Source organism: Thalia democratica, chromosome 7 (genome assembly GCF_965202585.1).
Source record: "Thalia democratica chromosome 7, ktThaDemo2.hap1.1, whole genome shotgun sequence".
Classification (NCBI taxonomy): Eukaryota; Metazoa; Chordata; class Thaliacea; order Salpida; family Salpidae; genus Thalia; species Thalia democratica.
The window spans coordinates 33,292,956-33,305,167 of record NC_139171.1 but is presented as its reverse complement, the minus strand read 5'-3'; positions in this window follow the sequence as shown (position 1 = coordinate 33,305,167).

Genomic DNA, 12,212 nt, shown 5'->3' with positions numbered 1-12,212 from the left:
TTTAAGTTGCTACCATCGCACCTTAGCACCTTTAAAAAACGGTTGCGTTTCCTGTCACGTCCGCAAACAAGAACGTCAAAGTCGTTGTTATTGCAATATCTGTTTGTTTCAACAACATCCAACAATTTTTTCGAACATGTTTCTTTGCATTTTAAAACTTCGATCAGTGAAGCAGCGCTCTTCCCGCAGTTGGAAAATGCGGAGGAGGCGCGCAAGAGGTGTTTTAAAGTTTGCTGCGAGAGCAAAGAGAGGCGAACTGTCACCAGAAGATCCTTTGCATGCTTGTTACGTTGTTGTACGTCATGTTACAACCATCTTTCAGCGGCGTTGAACACTTCGAGTTCCGATGCTACGTTCAGGTTCGAACTTGCTAGTATGTCCCTTAAATGAGTAAAATCTAACTCTGAAAAGTTGGAAGTAACGCATATTATTGCGAACCAGCGTTCTACATAGGAAAAAGATAGTTTAGACAGGCTTGACAGTTTGAATATTCTCGCCAGAGAATAGAACATTATAGCGCTTTTGTCATTAACTTTATTTTCAATTAGCGATGAAAGCATATTTTCTACGCTTTTATCGACATGAAGTTTGTTAGAGTTAACAGCCCAGACAAGATTTTCGGCGAACGACCTTTTGATACCTGTTAATGTGAATACATGTTTTAAAACTTTTTGTAATTTGTAAATGAAATTTAGAAAATAAACTGAGTCTTCAAAACAACTAAAGTTAAAACTTTTGTAAGAATTTTAAAATAAAGTGCATATAGGAAAATAATACAGCGTGGCTCAACAAACTACTGTATATTTTAAAAATTACTTTATTATTTAGGGAAGGTTTTTTTTAAATACATCTCGATTTTTGTTTTGTTTCAAAACTAAAGTAATAACTTACAACTTTAGAAACTTGAAGACGCAGCAATCTCAAAAAAAAAGTAATTCAAAAAAAAATTAATGTAATGAGTAAGAAACCGAAAAAGAAAACACGTTTGATAAATTACTTTATTAATTTTGGTCCATTTTTGTAGAAAATTTGATAAAAATCAATAAACATAAAAACACGTGATAAAGCAGTACTTTAATCAAAATTTCTTACATTATTGACTTATATCAAACTTTGTACGAAAACCCACTAGACTTGTGACAAGCTTCTTATTTTTCCGATGCTAATCAAGTTTAGTTGTTTCTTAAAGAAACGAGAAGTTTAAATCAAAATTCCTTTGGCTGCCTACATTTGCAATTAATTTTAAAAAATCTAAAAAATAATGTTTACAAAAATTTAATTAACGTTTTTTAATATTTGTTCGTCTTTTACTAAAACTTAAAAATATAACTATCCAATATGAATGAATATTATCGATATTTTTCCTTATCAAAAATAACGGACAATCTTTTTACTTTTAAGTTTGTTTAACACCACATTTTAAAGTTGTTTTTATTTTCAAATTTTATTGCTGTATAATTAAGATAATTAATTTATTCATTTCTAAGTTGCATACTTTATAACTTTTACTTAACAAAAAAGCGAAACTGTTGGACATTAACAGTTGTTTTACTATTGTTTTGTTGACATGCTTTAGCATTAAATAACAATGAAAACAATTTAAAAAATATTTAGTGAAATTACCTTTGCCAGTTGATCTACAAGTTTTATTCCCAAAATCTCTAAACTTATTTTTCTTGCAAATGTCCGGAAAGTAATTAAATTGCGTGTTTCTACAAGCAGTTTCAATGCTTACCAGTTTCTTACAAACATTTTTTAATCTTTTAATGTCATTCTTTGTTTGAACTTTAGCATTTTTCAATGCTTTATCTTGTCTTGAAAGTATTTGTCCCATTTTCTTGATCTGTTCAAATCTAGATGAAAAATAGTAATTACTTCAACAAAGATCGCTTACTAGTTCAAAACTACTTCAATTGAATAAAAAAAATCTAAATTTTGCGTTGACTTTTCTTATTACAAAAAGCATTAAGGTATATAAACTTGAAAATTATGAAAACAAAATAAGAAAACTATCAAAAAAAAAAAAAGTCAAAAGTTAGATAAAGTTAGATAAATAATGTTAAATTTTTTTTGCCAATAGTTGAATAAAAATAGCTTTATATGAGAACTTTACTGCATCAACTTGATGTTTTATATTAACATTTTTAATACCTTAAGTAACATAGGTATGAAACATACAGTTCTTATTAAAGCAATAAATATATTTTAAACTTGTTTTATGGTAGTTTAATTATCTCTTTTGGTGTTAACACGTATAACTAATTTACATTAATTTATAACTTGATAATTTTTAAAAGCTTAAGTATGTGTTCTTTGTAAAGCAATTACTGTTTTTTAAAATAACTACGTGATTAGTATTAAATTTAAAAATAAAATAAAAATAATCAAGTAGGCTTTTTAAAAGTAATAAATTAACTCTTAAGACCTTGAAATAAATAGATTTTACAAACAAAAAAGTATTACAACTACTTAAAGTTTTAAAGTTTTGATAAAAAATATTTGATCTTTTAAACAAAAACTGATCATACTTTTGGTAACAACTATATCGAAATATGCACTATACTTGGTTTGATTTTTTATTCACCAAAAATCAAATGATAACTTAGCTTGTAATCTATGGATTTAGGTAAAAAAATAATAAACTTAACTTATACTACATGCTGATATTAAATAACACTTAGGGCTACTTTATTAGGCATGACATGAATGAAAATGTTTCATAAAGAGAACAACTGCAATCACTTACAAGTACATAAAGATTTCATACATAAAAAAATACTTTAAATGTAGTCAAAACTTTTACATTAGAATAAATTAAAAAAAACTATACTTTGAGAATGTTTAAATAAAGTGAGAATTAACTGCTTGAAATAAAATTATAATTATATTTTGAAGAAAAACTGTTAATTAAAAACTTAACACAAAACAATCAAACAATATAAATTTCTGTTCTTGAATAACATGTTTACTGCAGCAGGCTGTGGCTAGAATCTCCCTCCACTTTCTATGGCTGGTTTAAATAACAACGTTCTTAACTTTATGCAACATTACATCAGTAATTTCTTGTCTGCACTTTATTTTCTCCTTATCTTAATTGTAATAATCTTGCATCAGTAAAACACATCACCTTGGGAGCTTTCTCTTAAACGCTTGAATAAACAATGGTTTGAGTTAAAAATTTTCATCAAATCTAAACAGTAATAAAGTGCAACTAGATATTCTGTTACACTTCCTCTTCTTCCAATTTTGAAATGAATCGTCGCTCTACTTCTCCTCTGCCTTTTTGTTGAATAAAAAACAATACCCTTCCTTCATAAACAAAAAAGCGTTACACGTATCAAAATTTAAATTGCTCTTAAAACCATTACTGTTGTTTCTTAAGAAAAATTATTAAGTAAAAATAGAAAATAAAATAACTAAACAATTATAACAAATGGTTTTTTTATTCTAAAACTCATGTATCTTTAATAATCAAAATGTTTTATTGTTTTAACTAGAGCTTTAACAATTCACTTTAATTTAAAAAATAAATTTAAACATGTGCCCCAACCTAATATATAGATTGCAGCAATTGAAAAATAGATACATAACAAAAATACAAAAATAACCACTCAAATTTCTTGCCTATGCAAACCCCAATGATACAAGCTCCTTCAGCATCTTACTGGTCTTTGCTGTCTTAGTTAACAATAAATATTGTATTTTTTTATAAAGCTATTAAGGTTTAAAAGCTTCAAAAAAATTTATTAGGACTCACATTGACTTAAAATCGGTCACACTTTTTATGACAAATTTATACATATACTTTTAAAGTTCTACTTTGACTTTTTGGACTAAATTTTTTCAATATTACTTTGACTTTGTGGACTAAATTTGTCAGTTCTACTTTTAATTTTTTGACTAGTTTTTACCAGATCTACTTTAACTTTGTGGACTAAACTTTGTCAGTTCTACTTTGACTTTTTGGACTAAACTTTGTCAGTTCTACTTTGACTTTTTAGACTAAATTTTGTCAGATCTTTTGTGACTTTGTTGACTAAAACTGGGACAAAACTCTTTGTAACTAATTTGACTTAAACTTTGTCTATTACTTTCTGTGACATAAGGACTTATATTGTGTCTTTGTACCTTTTTGGTTTACTTTGACTATAATTTTATCACCTATGTTTTGTGACTTAAAAACTCAAATTGTGCCAATAATCTTTATGCCATACTTTGACTTAAGCAATGTAACTAACTTTCTGTGACTTCTTAAGTTTTAAACTCTGTTTATACCCTTCTTACTTATCACTAAATCCCCCTATGATTTTTTGTTCAAAATGACCTCTATTGCTTATTGGTTTTCTTAACCCCCTATTCTTTCTGGTTATGGTTAAAATATTTAAAGGCTTTTAAATTGGCATATAATAAATGTAAGTACTGCTTCTAAAAAATAAAGTGCAAGCTTTATTGTAAAACTTCTCTAAATCTATTTAATATGTATATTAATAAAAAAAAATATTATGTAACTTTTTGTAAAACTACTTTGTTTTTATTTATGATACATCAATATCTGTTTTTTTTTAATTTTTAAAACTTCAATGTTTTTTTTTCGTAAATTTTTTTTATTGATAGGGTTGAACAATTTCTTTAGTCGGTTTTTTATCTTTCAATAAACAATAACGAACAATGTTGAGAACAACTTAGCTAAAACAAAATTACAGGTTAAGCCTGGCCTGGCTGGCTTACGTAGGGTCAAATCCTACTGAGCGAAAACCTCCGGCAGTAAGTTATAGCTTCTAAACAAAAAAAAAAGTTAGTTTTAATATGTTAAATTAGTCAAATATACATTTTTTTCGTATTTCTAAATGCCCTGCTGAGTTATCACTGTTCGTAATTTTCAAAAATAAAACGAATCGACAAAAATTTATACATAGATTTCAACCATGGCCACTCAGTTTCTCAAGCATTAAATATTTATTCATATCAAGTATCCGTTTATAAACTATTCAGTATTCAATTAGTATAGCAATGTTAATATTCTTGCAACAGTAGTACAGCTGAATTAACCTACAATAGACAATATTTTATTTGTAAACAAAAAATTAATTATTATTTACAAGCAAGCATAAATACGTTAAAGTATTTTTCTTTTTTTTTAACAAACTTTGTTTTGAGGATTCAGTTTTGGTTCTATATTACTATTTTATTGTAAAAGTATTTTAGTTTATAATAAATCTTAACAAATATTAAACATACTTTTGCTAATGAGTATATTATAAAAGTTATTTTATTAGTAAGTTTTTATTTTGTTTTGAGTGTTTAAAGTTTCAAAATTTTTAGATAAAAATATTTAGTTAGTTAATAAATTAAGATGACGTTAAGATTTTGTGCTACTTTATCATAAGCTAGATATTTTTAATAATAAATAAAGAAGGTGTAAGTTACAAACATATAAAAATTTACAAAGTTTAAAATAATAAACGGATTATATATGTTGTTTAGTTAAAGACAAAAAACGCTCAAAAAATTTAATTCAAGGACCAATTTAACAACTTGTGTAGTTAAGCATTTTGTTTTCTTCTTACAAAACACATCGATTACTTTTATACCTTAATAAAGTGGTTATTATTTCTAATTTATATTTAATGGCTTTCCAATGTTATAAGCATACCCATTACTTATTTTAAAAATACATTGTTTTATTACAGCATTTTTTCTAGTGTATAAATATTGATAAGCGTAGCATAAAATAATTGCATGTTTAGTTTTGTTAAATATTATATTTTTTTAGCAATTGTTTTAATTTAACATGGTGATGAAAAACTCTTCTTTTAAAAAAACAATATGTAGCAATTGTATCACCAAGTTAAAATCAAATAAAGAGCACATTTATTAAAGACATAACTAACGCGAGCATTAGTTTTTGTAACTTACATTACACTATGCAATGCATTCTGAGATTAAAAATGAACAGGAAGTAGGTACATTTAAAAAAATGCTTTAAGTTAACACTAGATATTTTAGGTATGCTATGAAGAGTAAAACCTAAAACTGCAGCTCTCGAAAATTTTACTTCTGAAATTTGGTCCGCGAGTCGCGGTCCGCGACCACCAAATGTCTGTTAACCCCTAGTTTAACACAATGTTATTTATGTAGTTTCAATGTTTGTTTGAACATGACAAATAATATGACTAGTTCAAGAAAAAAAATTTAAAAGAGAATAATATTACATTCGAACCTGAATTATATAATTGGTGGGTTCACTAGATTTTGACAAGTTAACAACAAATGTTTATCGAGTTTTCAAACATCTCCGCAGCCCCTAACAAAAATGCCAAGCGACGCCACTGGTGTGTAGCAACAATCTGCCTTGTATACAGTTACTTCTCATACATCAATATTCAATATATTTTTGAAGTTTTAACATATCTGCATACTATGAAACTAAAACACAATAACACTAGAGCTAGTTTAAATTTCCCTTTACCTCCTATTATTAAATCACGCGTCGTCCGTGCTGTTTTTTATAATACTTTGTATATTTTTAACAAATACGAGCTGAGATACAAGTTTTTGACAAAAAGTATTACATTTGAATTAACAGCTACAGTTAATTTTTTTTCAGACAAGTATGAGTAAAATCATATATTTTTCTAACGAATATAGTTCAAGAAAATTAATATTTTTTTTAATACAAATACAATAATTTTAGAAGTAAAATACAAATGTTTTCGTGGCTTTTAAAATACAAAACACATTTTTCAGTGTTTAACTACTAACAAGATAAAATACAGCTCTATAGCACTATTTATTTATTAACTTAACTAAAATATTATCATATGAAAATAATAATTTAGCATTTTTGTAAGAAAAAAATCATACGATAACACTTAGATGTTTTTTATCAACAACTCTTATATTTCAACAAGTCGAAAATGTCTCTTGAAACAATTTTTTATGTAATTTTTAGTTATCATGTATTTTCTTCTCGATTTATCGTTTATTTATTTTATTTACTTCCCTTAATAATTAACTATTACATGATATTAACTTGTTTATCCTGGAATTGTGATAGATTTTAGAATTTTAAATGCTGAGTTTTACAAAAGACTTTGTTTACATTTTTTTCAGTGTATGCAATGTTTACAAAAAAATAAAATAAAGCACTTCATAAAGTTCTGTCTGCTCTGTTTACAAAATAACTTTTGGTTATTAGGTCACACACCCAGATAAAACGTTATGATTAGTACAGCAATTGTTACAAAGGCAGTCTAAATCAACAAATTTTCATGAGTTAACTTATAAGCAAGTCATGTATCAGAGTTCAAGAAACTATAATCAAACACTTTAAAAGATAAATTGTAATTAACAATGTTAAGAAGTAATCATTTATTAACATTATTGTGATGATTACTATAATTACTATAACATTACTAATATATGTATTCAAAGCAGATTTGAAAATATGATTTATAATAATTAAGGGCTTAAGGGGGTTAAATCACTTTTTTCACAATTTAATCTTGTTTTATAGAGTTTTAATTAAGCTACAATATACTTTTCACAGATTTAAGAATTTCAAAATATTTTTTAAGATATAGAAGGTCAAAGTCAGAGGCAACAATAGGTTCCTTATGGGAGGAGAAACTAAAATGGCAAATAACTAAAAATCACTACAAATCTACCTTCTCCTAGGGTTTTTGAGATAACTACTTTAAGCTGTTAGGAAATGTTTCTTGCAATGTTTAAAAAAATCTGTTTTTCAAAGTTAAAAACATTTAAAAATATAAGTTTTATAAAAAAAATAAACAACAAAAACAGTTTTGTTTTTTTTTGGTCATAAAATTTCAGTTTTTTAATTTTCTAAAGTATTTTCCAATAGAATTTTTTAAACATTGCAAGAAACATTTTCTGAAAGTTTAAGGTAGTTATCTCAAAAAATGTAAGAGAATATAGATTTTTAGTGAAATATTATTTTTTTGCAGTTTTAATTTGTGCCCCCCATAAGAAACCTACTGTAGTCTCCGACTTTGAACAGCTATATCTCAAAAAATATTTTGAGTTTTAAAAATCTGTAAAAAGTATTTTGCAGGGTTGTCACAAGGTCAGGAAAGATGGATCTCTTATCAAAGGATAGTTGACCTTAAATCTCGTTTGACAAAGTTACTGCACTTACGGAAATAAAAATTCGTATACTTGCTCATGATGACCCTAGTAGGTGTACAATTTAATTTCAAGGCTATCCGTTGAGTAATTATGACGTCACACCAAAATTACGTTTTTAGCAGGATTAGTCTCGTTTGACGAAGTTAGTGAATGTACAAATATGAAAATTTGTATACTTGTTAATGAAGAACTTAGTGGGTGTACAATTTAATTTTAAGGACATCCGTTGAGTAATTATGACGTCACACCAAAATTACATTTTTAGCAGGATTAGTCTCGTTTGACGAAGTTAGTGAACGTACAAATATGAAAATTGGTATACCCGCTAATGAAGAACTTAGTGGGTGCACAATTAAGTTTCAAGGCAATCCGTTGAGTAATTATGACGTCACATCGAAATTGCGTTTTTAGCAGAATTAATTACGTTTTTAGCAGAATTAATCTCGTTTGACGAAGTTACTGCACTTAAGGAAATGAAAATTCGTATACTTGCTCATGATGACCCTAGTAGGTGTACAATTTAATTTCAAGACTATCCGTTGAGTAATTATGACGTCACACCAAAATTACGTTTTTAGCAGGATTAGTCTCGTTTGACTAAGTTAGTGCACGTACAAATATGAAAATTGGTATACTCGCTAATGAAGAACTTAGTGGGTGTACAATTTAATTTTAAGGCGATCCGTTAAGTAATTATGACGTCACAGCAAAATCACATTTTTAGCAGGATTAGTCTCGTTTGACAAAGTTAGTGAACGTACAAATATGAAAGTTTAAAGTTTAAAGGTCAAATTTACATTAAATAATACACTATTTAATTAGAAAGTTAAGAGAAAATATGTGTTAAAATTACTTATAAAAAGTAACTTTTAGTAATCTCTCTCGTTTTGGCAAACTTTTTTTTATTCTCTCGTTTTTTGTGTGAATTTCCACTAATATTTTGTTGCAAAAAATTGTACAAAAAAGTTGTGTCAAATAATACTTGTTGCTACGCAACACGTATTATTCAGAACTATCCTTTATTTATCCTCTAACTATCCCTTGATAAGATGTGCATTCAGGAAAGTCAGAAAAAGTCAGGAAAAACTTAAAATAATGACAAAAGTCAGGAATAAATGGGTGTTTAAAAAAAAAAGTCAAGAAACTTGACAAAATTTCAAAAAACCTCAGATTTTGTCAACTCAAATTTACAAAATTTCTTATTTTCCAAATCCTTCAAGTAGTAAAAAATTAATTGAAAATCCATTAAAGTCAGACTAAAATTGCAAATTTCCCAGAAATTTACAAAATTTCTTAATTTTCAATGCCTTAATCTGTAAAAATTAATAAAATATCCTATGTAAAACTGCAAACTCTTTTTATAAATATATTTAACAACTAACCTAATTGAACAAGCAGTTTTTTATGCTTTTTAGTATTGATGATCTATGGCAAGGACTTTTCCATAGTGAAACTGTGATATATACACAAAAGTTTTTTTTACATTTTTTAGTTATGTGATATCATGCAGCCTTTTTTAACATTGTACCAAAGTACCCAGCCTGTTGTTGCCTTAATGCATTAGGACATTTTGTGCTTGGTAATTTAACTGCTGTGCATCATTATGAAAGACGTTATAGTTACAGACCTTAGCCTTAAACAGTTGTTCAAGCTTAAATTGAATGATAAAACTTCCCTAAAACCTGCCCTTGATCTTGGTTGTGCTGCAACCAATTTGCTTGCAAATTTGAGGAAAGAAGACCTAGTTAAGGTACAAAAGGTCTTAAATTTCAACAAAGAATGTAGAGTATTAGTTATAAAAGCGGTTGAAAATCTCCAGAGCTGAATTGCTGTTGGAAGTACATTTGTAAAAAATGTTGCATGCCTAAATCCACATAGCCTTGAATGATTAGGAGTCACAATTGTTGTTAAGGTTTTTGCCAACATTGTGCACTCCTTAACAAAGTAAAAAATGTGAAGGTGATGCTAGCATTGAACAATTTAGAGCTTTGATAAATTGTTCAATGAATGCATTAAAATTCAAGAGGTTCAAGCAAAGTGAAGATTATTTGGACCATTTCTATTTTGAAAGATTGAAAGTTCCTGTTAAATCTTCTCTCGGAAAGTTGTTGCAACCATTATTTGTGTTGCCCAATGACCAGGCTGAGGTCAAACAAGGGTTTAGTATTAACAAATCTCTGCTTGAAAACAGTATGAAAGTAAAAACTATTACACCCAGAAGAAGAATTAAAGATTATATGTATGCATACAAACTAGAAATGTATCTAGTTATAAAATATAAGTATTTTTGCCAATATGGCTATTTATAGCAAATACATCAATCATACACAGACGGATCAAATGATGTAATGGAATTTAGGTGATTGAACTCAGCAAAAAAAGATGTTGTTTTAACCTGTGTAAAAATAAGATTGAAAGCTTTGTATAGTTTCAGGTTTTTGATTATGTATTTTAGAATAAGTTTAAGTTAAGTATTTGATTTAGAAAAATTAGGAAAATTTTAGTAAAAAGTCAGGAAATTTTTCTCAGCTTGATCTGTGGCAACCCTGCTTGTAGCTTAGTTAGAACTTAATAAAGTAAGACTAAATTGTGAAAAAGGTGATTTACCACTCCTATGCGGTATTCTATGGAACTCTGATACTTAAAATTGATTGGGAAAGACTTATATTATTTATTTAAACATGGTTGCCACACATTCATGCTGTTTTGAAAGTTTTATTAATTTTAAACTATAAGGGCTTAAGCTTATTTAAAATCAATTTGCAAAACTCTAACTAAATTGGATTTTTCTCAAAATTCAGGCCAATTTTCAAAATTCCAAAATAATTTTTTAATCTTATTTTTCTTCTATGACTATAAGTCCTTTTGTAAACATAATGATTTTTTAAGCAATTTAGGATAGTAAAAATATTTTTTTCACTTGTTAGCTCATACAACTTCTTTTATTTAATTTTAATAAACTCTGACTGAATCAAGTGGTAGCTTAACTTATCTACCAGCTTCTTGCTTCAAATCAGGGATTCTTAATATTTTTATTCGTTTTTTACCCCTTTTTTGAAGATTATTACCAAATTAACCCCCAATATACAAAATAGTATTTAATTTGAAAAAAAAATAGTTTTTTTAACTTTAAGCTTATTAAATCTAAAAAAGACTAAAATTTAAAGTGTTTATTTAAGTTAAAAAAAATTACAGTTAGATACTCACTTATAAGTTAAAATAACAATTAAAAAAATTGATTTTCATAACTTGTAATAAGAATAATTTACCCCCTAAAACAAGGTAATTTATGCCAGTTTAAGAATTGCTGCTTTAAATAAAAAGTTCTTGGTAGTAGCTATCATTTAAATAAATTTCTTAAGGTTAATACTCTGATTAAATTATCAAACAAGTGTAGAAATATCTTAAAATTCATGTAATTAAACTTTGTATAATCTGATTGAAATTCATCTTAGAAAGACCTTATTTGAGTTCTATTTCAATATAATTGTATTTTTTAATCTTTGTTATCAATTCTTGTCAAGTAGAAACTAAGCAGAAAAAAATGTTTTTATAACTAAATATGACAATTGTTGATCAGAAAATATCAACCTTTGATCAACACTTGGTACTTTTTTCGTTAATTCTATAGAGTTATTTATTTCAATTTCTGTTGGACAGAAACAACGTTCAATTATAAATAATGTACCAATTGCCTTCAATAATATTTTATCTTTTTTAATAACCCCCTTTTTTTGTTTTAGCTAAACTTAGTAAATTAATTTTGAAAAACAAAATATATAACTATCACTCATCATTGTTAGCCAATTACTAAAAAAAAAGAATTTATTTTAGTTATGATGAACTACAGGTTTTTACTTTGAAATTATTAAGATATTAATGTTATTTTTCATGTTAAGTATATTGTTAAAACATGTTTAGAAAAACTTGGTTTATAAAGAATTTCTAAATACTGTTATCATGTATCTCTATCTTTTAAAAAAAACTTTGGAACCAGTAAAGTAAATATATCAAGCTGTTGAAACTTTGAATCAATAAGTATTCTTTTATATATTGCAACTTTT